Genomic DNA, 9,593 nt, shown 5'->3' on the forward strand with positions numbered 1-9,593 from the left:
GGTGGTCTCTACCAGGGTTGTGATCTTAGTATAGATGATTGTAGATGTCCAACTTCATTCATTCTGTCAGTGAGGACCCCCACAGAGAAGGGTAACCGTGGCTTCCTGCACTGGTCCGTGTTAGTGGTGTATTCTTCACAGGGTAGGTGTACTCCTGGGCATCCCCTTTCCCCATCCTTCTTTTACTTCGTGCTTCTAAACTTAGGGGCATTGGAACCGATAAAGCTCTCTTATGTGCCCCCCAAGGGCCCCAGTCCTTTTCTTACCAGGCAAGCTGTATTCTCTACAGTCCTTTTTTGGGGTTTGGGCTTTGGGCATGGACTACTCTAGCTAGTGCTCTTCTTTCAAGAATCTCCAGACAGGGACTTCCCTGGTGGCGCAGTGGTTAAGAATCCGCCTGTCAATGCAGGGGACCACGGGTTCGAGCCCTGGTCTGGGAAGATCCCACATGCCGCGGAGCAACTAAGCCCATGTGCCACAACTACTGAGCCTGCGCTCTAGGGCCCACGAGCCACAACTACTGAGCCCACGCACCACAACTACTGAAGCCTGATCGCCTAGAGCCCGTGCTTCGCAACAAGAAGCCACCGCAATGAGAAAGCCCATGCACCGCAATGAAGAGTAGCCCCTGCTCAAAAAAAAAAAAAAGAATCTCCGGACAGTTAGCTACATATCTCTCTAGTTCAAGTGCTTACAGGTTCTGCAGCTCAGCAAGCAGCAGCCCACTTGGAATCAAGCTGCCAGTCTCTCCTTGCAGACGTCTCGCCTCCCAGTCTCTATGACTAGTTCTCTTGAGGTGCCCGCGTAGTTGATGATGCCACTCCCACGAGGCCAGACTTCCAGGCTCTCCCTTGCCTTGCCTTAGTTCTGTCTTTGGGAGGGTTGGTTGAATGCACCAGCTGGTTTTGCGACTCCTTAGCAAACCTCGGGGGAGAGATCTGGACATAATTTTCGGTGCTTTCCCTGATTTGGGCATTTACTGCTTCTTGCTCTCGGCTGTGGGCCCTTGTCACTGATTCAGGGACAGTAGGACAAATGCCACTTAATATCTTGTTGGATTATAATCAAGTAAGTTTAGGAAACGTTTTTGCAGAGGAATATATAATCAGATTTGATTTTATAGTGTTTAAAGTGTAATTTAAATAAAAGATCTTAAAGGAATCATATCTTTGCTGATTCTACCAGAATTGAAGTAACAATTTGTCTGCTTTAGGGTAAGAAACAAAGTAAATATACTCATGACTATGAATGTTTGTATAGTATCAACATCAGTAACTTCTGACAACTTAATTGTAGATATAAAGACGTGGGTTCAGTGTATCTGGTGCTGCCAGAAGACCAAACTGGCACAACAGAAGAACTGGAACTTGATATCAAATATCAAGAAGAACTTGATATTTCTTAGGTAACTTGCAGGTTTTTCAGTTTTATTATGTGGTACTTTCTGGATAAACGGAACTTAGACCACTAGGTGGTGCTTTATAACTAGAAAATACAAGAACTCCCTTACTACTACTAGGGTCAATCTAGCAAAGCAATGGCCAGTGAGAACAGCTGGTGCCAGTCCTAAGACACAGGTTTAAAATAAAAGAGAAAGGAAGAAAGGAAGAGATAATGAGAAAAAGAGAGAAAAGAAGTAGTAGGGCAAGAAGAGAGAAAAGGAGAACGTAAACAGGTATATTGTGAAGGAGGTTGTCAAATACCATCAGTAATTACCTCAGGAAAGTGGCTCCTATGCCATTTGTTGCTGATTTATCAATATTTCCTTGTTTATTCATTTATTTGATATGTATTTAATGAGAGTCAGCTGAGGATCCCATGGTAAACAATACGTTCTCCCTACCCTCTGAGATTTTACAGGTAAAGGGAGCTTAAAATATCTGAACTTAAAATCTTGACCCTTTCTTTGTAGAGTATGTTAAATAACATGGAAAAGAATACTTTTAAATTTTAGTTTTGTTTGTTTCATATCCTCTATTTCAATCCCCTACTAGAGAAAACCTTTTCTAGAATTCAAAAAAGTATTCTTATTAAAATATTTGAAAATTAGCTCCTCGAGAGCTAGTAATTCAGGAATCCAGAGGATGCAGTTCATTATTTGGCCTCTTATTAATGGGTATGCGGGGGTCGGGGTCTAAATGTGTTGAGTGAATGATAGGTTCAGATAGGGACCTCAGCAAGCCATCTCCTGATTAGCGTCTACAGCCTTCCTGGCTCTTTGTAGAATTCAGGCTTCTGATTTTGAACACTTTCCTGACAGCACCATACTTCCTCATCAACTATAGCACGCTGCTGCCATTGCCTGTGTACGAGGCATTCTGTGTTTCTCCGTAACAGTGAATTCTTTTATGGTAGAGTCTGTGTCTAATTTAATTCATTCATGTAATCCCAGTGTTTGGCAGGTGTGAGGGCTCAATAAATTTTGGTTGAAAGAATGAATAAATCTTATTACTTATAGTGTACTTGGTAAAAGATAGCTTCCTAATAGGACACCTTTCTGAAAGAGTTAATTTTTGGATACACCAGAAAGACCTGCCTTTAACACTTTTCACATACATGAGAGAGTGTGTAGACAATTACTTTGAAGTATAAGATGTAGTACACTTTCAAAGATAACCAAATGATACACCAGTCATTAAGACAGAGATGGATTTGTAATGCCAATTCTGTAAATACAACTCTTAAACTTTAATGTTGGATTCTGTTGCTTGACCTTGGATAAATAGCCCAGCTGTAGTTTTCTAATTTTTTATTTCTAACATAATAGGGACTGATGGCACCTATTATTAACTACTTCAGGCCCTAGGACCTGCTGTGGACTTCATGTTACAAAGATGTATATTGGAACTAAGTCAGAGTTGAGTATAGAGTAAAAGACAGGAAGACAGATTCCACTGCGGGTGAATTCCACTGCCCCCAGAAGTCAATGTCACTAGATCAACATCTATTTATTGAATGCCAGAGCTTTTTAACTCAAGAATATGTATCACAAAATAGATGCATCATTATAGACCTCAAAATGCTTGCTATTTTATAAAGAACACGTTACAGAAAGCCTTCAGATAACAAATGCTTTTTAAACAGTTTTATTGAGATACAATTCACATATCATACAGTTTACCCTTTTAAGGTAGATAATTCAGTATGTTTTTTTAAAGCATATTCACAGATTTGTGCAGCTGTCATCACTAACTCCAAAACATTTTCATCACCCCCCAAAGAAACCCCATACCTAGTAACAGTCACTCTCCATTTCCCCCTCCCCCAGCCCATGGCAATTACGTACCATTTTCTGTCTCTATGGATTTGCTTCTGCTGGAAATTTCATAAAGATGGAGTCATATAAGATATGGTCTTTGTGACTGGCTTCTTTCACTTATCATGATATTTTCAAAGTTTATCTGTGTTGTAGCATGTTATCAGCACTTCATTCCTTTTCATTGCCAAATAATATGCCATGGTATGAATAGACCTCATTTTGTTTATCCATTCATCAGTTGCTGGACATTTGATTTGTTTCCACTTTTTGGATATTATGAATAATGCAGTTATGAGCATTCACATACGAGTTTTTGTGTAGACATGTGTTTTCCTTTCTCTTGGTTATATACCTAGGAGTAGAATTGCTGGGTCATATGGTAAGTGTACGTTTATCATCTTGAGGAGCTGCCAAACTATTTTTTCAAAGTGGCTTTACAATTTTGCAATCTCATCAGCAGTGAATGAGGTTTCCAACTTCTCTGTCTTTGCCAACCCTTGTCTTTTTTTTTAAAATTTTAATTACCACCATCCTAGTAGTGGGTGCGAAGTGGTATCTCACTGTTTTGTTTTTCTTAATTAATTAATTAATTTTGGTTGCATTGGGTCTTCATTGCTGCGCGTGGGTTCTTCTCTAGTTGCGGCGAGCAGGGGTTACTCTTTGTTGCGGTGTGCGGGCTTCTCATTGCGGTGGCTTCTCTTGTTGTGGAGCATGGACTCTAGGCACATGAGCTTAGTAGTTGTGGTTTGCGGGCTCTAGAGCGCAGGCTCAGTAGCCTTCTAGCCTTCTAGCCTTCTAGCATATAACATACCCTCTTCCTGCTGTCTTTGTCTTATCCTAGTTACAAACTAGTAGAGAAATGCTAGGGGTTGGGATAGTGAGAAGAGAATAGTTGTTTCCCTCTTTTGTGGTTCAGCCAATGTATGTTTTTAGAGATATAGCTAAAAACAAAACAAAAAACAATAAAGGGCCAACTGATTCCAGCAGGGATGGCAGTAGTTCTACTTTAGTCAAATCACTATCAGAGAAATGTCCTCACAGTTTATCAACATCATAGCGCTACAAGCTGCTGTCTTTCTTTGACTTTAGATAGAGTGAGAGTTGCCCTTTGGCTACAAAACTTCTAATTTAGATGGTGGAGAAAATGGAAGGTCTCGGTTGTGTTTTTCTGTTATTAACTGGACAAGTGGACTGCTCTGATGAACGTGGAGTGACACACTGAGGTGGTTGTGATCACTTGCCCATCTTTTTGGCCAGTCTTTCCCAGTGGTCCATTCGAGAACATTCTTGGTCCCTTTACCACACCTTCAGCTTGATATCAAAGTGCAATGGTAATAGTGAAGATATATATATATTTTTAATAAATTTATTTATTATTGGCTTCTTTAGTTCTTCGTTGCTGTGCACGGCCTTCTCTAGTTGTGGCGAGTGGGGGCTACTCTTTGTTGTGGTGCGTGGGCTTCTCGTTGCGGTGGCTTCTCTTGTTGCAGAGCACGGGCCCTAGGCACGTGGGCTTCAGTGTTTGTGGCACGCAGGCTCAGTAGTTGTGGCTTGCAGGCTCTAGAGCACAGGGTCAGTAGTTGTGGTGCAAGGGCTTAGTTGCTCTGCAGCATGTGGGATCTTCCTGGGCCAGGGCTCAAACCCTTGTCCCCTGCATTGGCAGGCGGATTCTTAACCACTGTGCCACCAGGGAAGCCCAGTGAAGATATTTTTAAAGTTGACTGAGATAAATTATAAAATGGTCATATGTGGCAAATGATGGGCACAGATGAGTGATTTTTTTTTTCTTTTTTGCACTGAGTGTTTGAAATAGAATACTAAGAGCCTTCTGAGAATGATGTTCAATGTCCCGAATTTTTTTCCTGGAATGGCCTATTAAAACCATTATGGATTCTTTTTTTTTTTAAAGTAGCTTGGCATGTGCTGCAGTGCTTTTTAATTTTTTTAAATTTTAATATTTTACAATACGAGCATGAATTTCAGACTATAGGTGACACTTGTTCACTGTGTGAACAGTTCCCCGAACTTTGCTTTCTAAAGTGTAACTGTTAAATCTTTTGGAATAACAGTACAGTTGTCTCTTTAGAAAGATCCTTTACATTGATGTCTTATGACTGGCTTAAGTTCTTCCGGCACATTCTCTCCTGATTTCTCTCTACCCCCAGAAAGATATTTTGTATCTTCTTAATCTGTGCCTTGTTCAAAAAGAAGAGATGAGTCAGAGAAGTTTTCTAACACTAACACTTTGTGGGGAGGTCTCACGATATAGTATTGCATCCAGAATGGCATTAACTGTCACTTTTGCTCTTCTGGGCTGGTGGACAAATTTGTAATCAAACGTACTGCATAATGGTGACACAATTGAAGGAGTAGGTTTATCCTTAAGAACACAGCCCCCAAAACACTTGTGTTCAGTATGTAATGTTTAAGGTGGTTGTGAAACTCTTTGCTGTCAAATAGCAGGAATTCTCCATCCATTTGTTTGCTTTGTAGATGACACTGTCTTTGAGTAGAAAACAGTTGACACTTCCATGTCCCATTGGCATTTCTGGTTAAGTGTAGCTCAAATACTATTATGTTAAACTTCCGTGCCTGATAATGTGCTCTCCCAGACCAAGGAGTCAGCACTCTGTGACTCTAGAGGAATAGTCTCATTTGACAATTTCAGTACCACCTAAGATTTTATCTAGTGTGTGATGAGGTGATATAGTGACTGTTGTATTGATTTGGAGTCTAGGGAGATAATTGATAAACTTGGTCCTGGGTCCAGGGGATAGGATATCTGTCATAGAAGAAGGCAATGATTAAAGGAGCAATATTTATTGTTGTTGATCAGCTCTGACTGTGAAACATTTAAGGCATTTGGGCTCTAATTTGAAAGATTAGTTGAAAAATAATTATTTAACACTTATTCTGTGCCTATCACTTTGTTAGGCACTGGGAAGTTAGAGACATCATTCCTGATCCTGAGGTACTTACATTTGGGGGAAGATAGGCAAACAGGTAGATACTTAAAACAAAAACAAAACATTGAGGTAAGGACTTTACTCTTTTTTTTTTTTCTCCCCAATGTGGAAGCGTACACAAAGGGGGATTAGCAAATACATCAGCTGTGGAAAAAATTATTTTTTTAAAGGCAAGAATAAAATAAATGTACAGTTCAGAATATTGATGACCATTGGGAGGGAGGCAGAAAGATGGGATCCAGGAGGAGCCCATGTATAACTTCATTGGGATTGGGAATATTCGAATTCATAAATTGGGTGATGGGTTCATAGGTATCTATTTTATCATTACACTTCATAACCTACATAGCATATATATTCTTCTGTATCTATTAAATGCTATATAATTTTTAAAAATCAAGATATTTCAGTAAGCATTTCCCAGTCTTAATTTATTAGAAGCATTTACTTAGGATAAACTGGAGAAAAACTGAACTCAGCCAAACTTTCTCTGTTTAGTATCTACTCACCCATCCATCTGTTTTTTTACTTTACTTAATTTTTTGAAATATAATAAAAATAATGTAGAAGTTTTTTAACATGACCTGAATGCCCTGTTTCTGTGTTCCCTAAGGTTCCATGTACTCCCTGTAGAAACCAGTTTATAGGTCAAAAGGATTCTGTCTGGACTGCCCAGCCAGACATTTAAGTATTCATTACCTCTGTGTGTGTGTATATTTAATGATGTTTGTGCATGGCTTAGCTAGGGATTTTGAAATATTTGTAGGGTTTTCCTATTTGCTGGGTTGTTTTAGAATTGAGAGCCATCAGCAGAAAAAAAACAAGGAAGAATACTATTTCTTCTTTCATCTATGTCCCATATTATACAAGTGTTCACTGAAAGTAGCACCAATTTTCTGGGAAAGGTCATGACTGAGACTTTTCTCACCCTTTACCCCTACTCTCCAATTCATGTTTCCTTCTTACAATGTGGTCATGTGCTTGCCCAAGTCTGGCTTATGAACCGTGTAGAATATTTGTGCAGTTTTGTTTTTTAAGCCCTACACTGTGCACATGATGCATTATTTAATTTGGAATGGGCTCTGAGTTTAGTCACACGTGCTTCTTGTGGTGTTTATCTTGGAATCCACAAGTGGGAGGGAAGTATTTTTGCATTTTATACATCTGGACATTGTTCATGATCCTCTTGTGACTTGGAAATTCTCTGTGGGGCAAAATCCAAAGAACAGTATTAAAAATAACATGGAGTTATGATGACATCTGAGTAAAAACCCTTGAGAATACCCTTCTGATCCAGCAGAGTTTGACATTGATGGTGAACTTTTTCAGTTGCGTGCTTCACTTTTGGCCTGAGTAGTGTGCTGGGATTATGGTTACCTGACACCCTTGCATGTAGGCTAATGTGCTGCCAGACTTTCTGAAAGTCTACAGCAGATTTAGCCTTTTGGGAGGGGAAGATTTTGCCTTGATTTTGCACGGCGTAAGACAGGTGAAGCAGATTCTGTTTATTGCTTCTGTGCCTTTGCCACTCTCTCCAGCCACAGGCATCTTAAGATGAGGATGACCTGTGAGGATCTTTCCAGTCATTCCCAGATCCTGCTTCATTCCATCTAGTTTAGAGCTAAAGGTTGATCCTGAGAACACCTCAGGGGCTGTGTCAGGACTGGGAGCGGGGCGGGGCAAGGGCGCGAGTAACCTTATCTTTCCCCTGATTACGCATGAGAAGTTGTTTTCAACAGGATTGGACAGGTATAGTACAGTACCTCCTCTTTTTGGCTAGGGTTCTGCTAGAATGGAAAAAGTGAGAAGGGATGTACCGAAGCCTTGCAGCTCTTTGAGTGAGTTTGCATATGGACAGTATTGCTTTTTGGCTCCAATCTAGTTTTCTTTCATTCCCATGTCTCATCTTTTATGCAGCTGCAGAGAGCAGGCTGGGAAAGCAGAATGAAAGCTTCAAACAGATTTGCACTTGAATAAAAGAAAGAGTGATTTCTCTTGGTCAGAGTACAGACCTGACTGAGGAGGAAGTTGTTTGCTTTTTCACTTTCTGAGTAAGGACTGTTTGCTTTTTTCCCTTCAAATGTAATAAGGAGGGGAAAAAGCTAATAAGTTGGACCTGCTAGTTAAAATTCATATAGAATTTTCAAATGTGCTTAATAAGGTTTATCATATGATTATAAAAGAAGTAAATAGTTGGAGGGCAAAGGTCAAACTTGGGTTGAGGTTTTAGAATGAGTTGAATATGAAGTGGTTTGAGTGCTTGGGTAAGACTACTCAAGTAGGAGCTGTTTCTCTTTGCTGGTTTCTTTGGCCTTTACTTTGGGAACTTTTTCCCCTTTACTTTCGTAATGCATTTTGCAACTTTCAGTTAAAAAAAAAATCCAAAAGAGTTTAAGCTTTTAGCATATAAACACATCCTGGCCCTATGATGGGAATCACAACATAGCCGAGAATGGCTTGACTTCAGCTGGAGAGAGGTTAATAGTAGTAGCTCCAAGGATACCAAGATCATGCTTGTTTAATGTTTTAATGACTCCAGAAGGAAATGGTGAAATCTGCTGATGACACCAAATTGTTTTTGCTGATCCAAACAGGGATTTCTGGGAAGCTTCTTCACAGTATTTGGAAGAGTGGAAGAATTGGGCAATGTGGTAGCAAACACACCAAACTTGAAGTGAAGGTTTATGTAGCAGGAGTAATGTCAATACATTGAAGTTATCAAGTCTTCCAAGAGGAAGACTGTGGGGTCCCTATAAAGGAGTTGGCTTTGATTCCTCTCATGAAAGAAGATTTAGGACAAAGAACATTTTGATATATAGAAAATGAAAACTACTATGTAATAGTTGTAATTATAAAGTGTAGTGATTTAAAGATACGGTATCTGAGTTTCTTTCTTTGCTAATGCCAGCAGTAGTATATCCAAATAAGTGCTGTTTCCCTCAAAATGGTCATGGAAGATTGTATACTCATTTTATGCATGCTCCTCTTTTGGGGAATAGCTCCTAGTACATCCTTTTGACTATTTTCTGTGGTGGAAGGTCTTCATTTTTTAGGTTATTTTCGATTTTTTAAAAAAATTAATTTATTTTTGGCTGCATTGGGTCTTTGTTGCTGCGTGTGGGCTTCTCATTGTGGTGGCTTCTCTTGTGGAGCACGGGCTTTAGGTGCGTGGGCCTCAGTAGTTGTAGCACGCGGGCCTCAGTAGTTGTAGCATGCGGGCTCAGTAGTGTGGCTCGCAGGTTCTAGAGCACAGGCTCAGTAGTTGTGGCACACGGGCTTAGTTGCTCTGAGGCATGTGGGATCTTCCCAGACCAGGGCTTGAAGACATGTCCCCTACGTTGGCAGGCGGATTCTTAACCACTCCGCCA

The sequence above is a fragment of the Neophocaena asiaeorientalis genome, unplaced genomic scaffold, assembly GCF_003031525.2.
Source record: "Neophocaena asiaeorientalis asiaeorientalis breed wild unplaced genomic scaffold, Neophocaena_asiaeorientalis_V1.1 scaffold348, whole genome shotgun sequence".
Taxonomy (NCBI): Eukaryota; Metazoa; Chordata; class Mammalia; order Artiodactyla; family Phocoenidae; genus Neophocaena; species Neophocaena asiaeorientalis.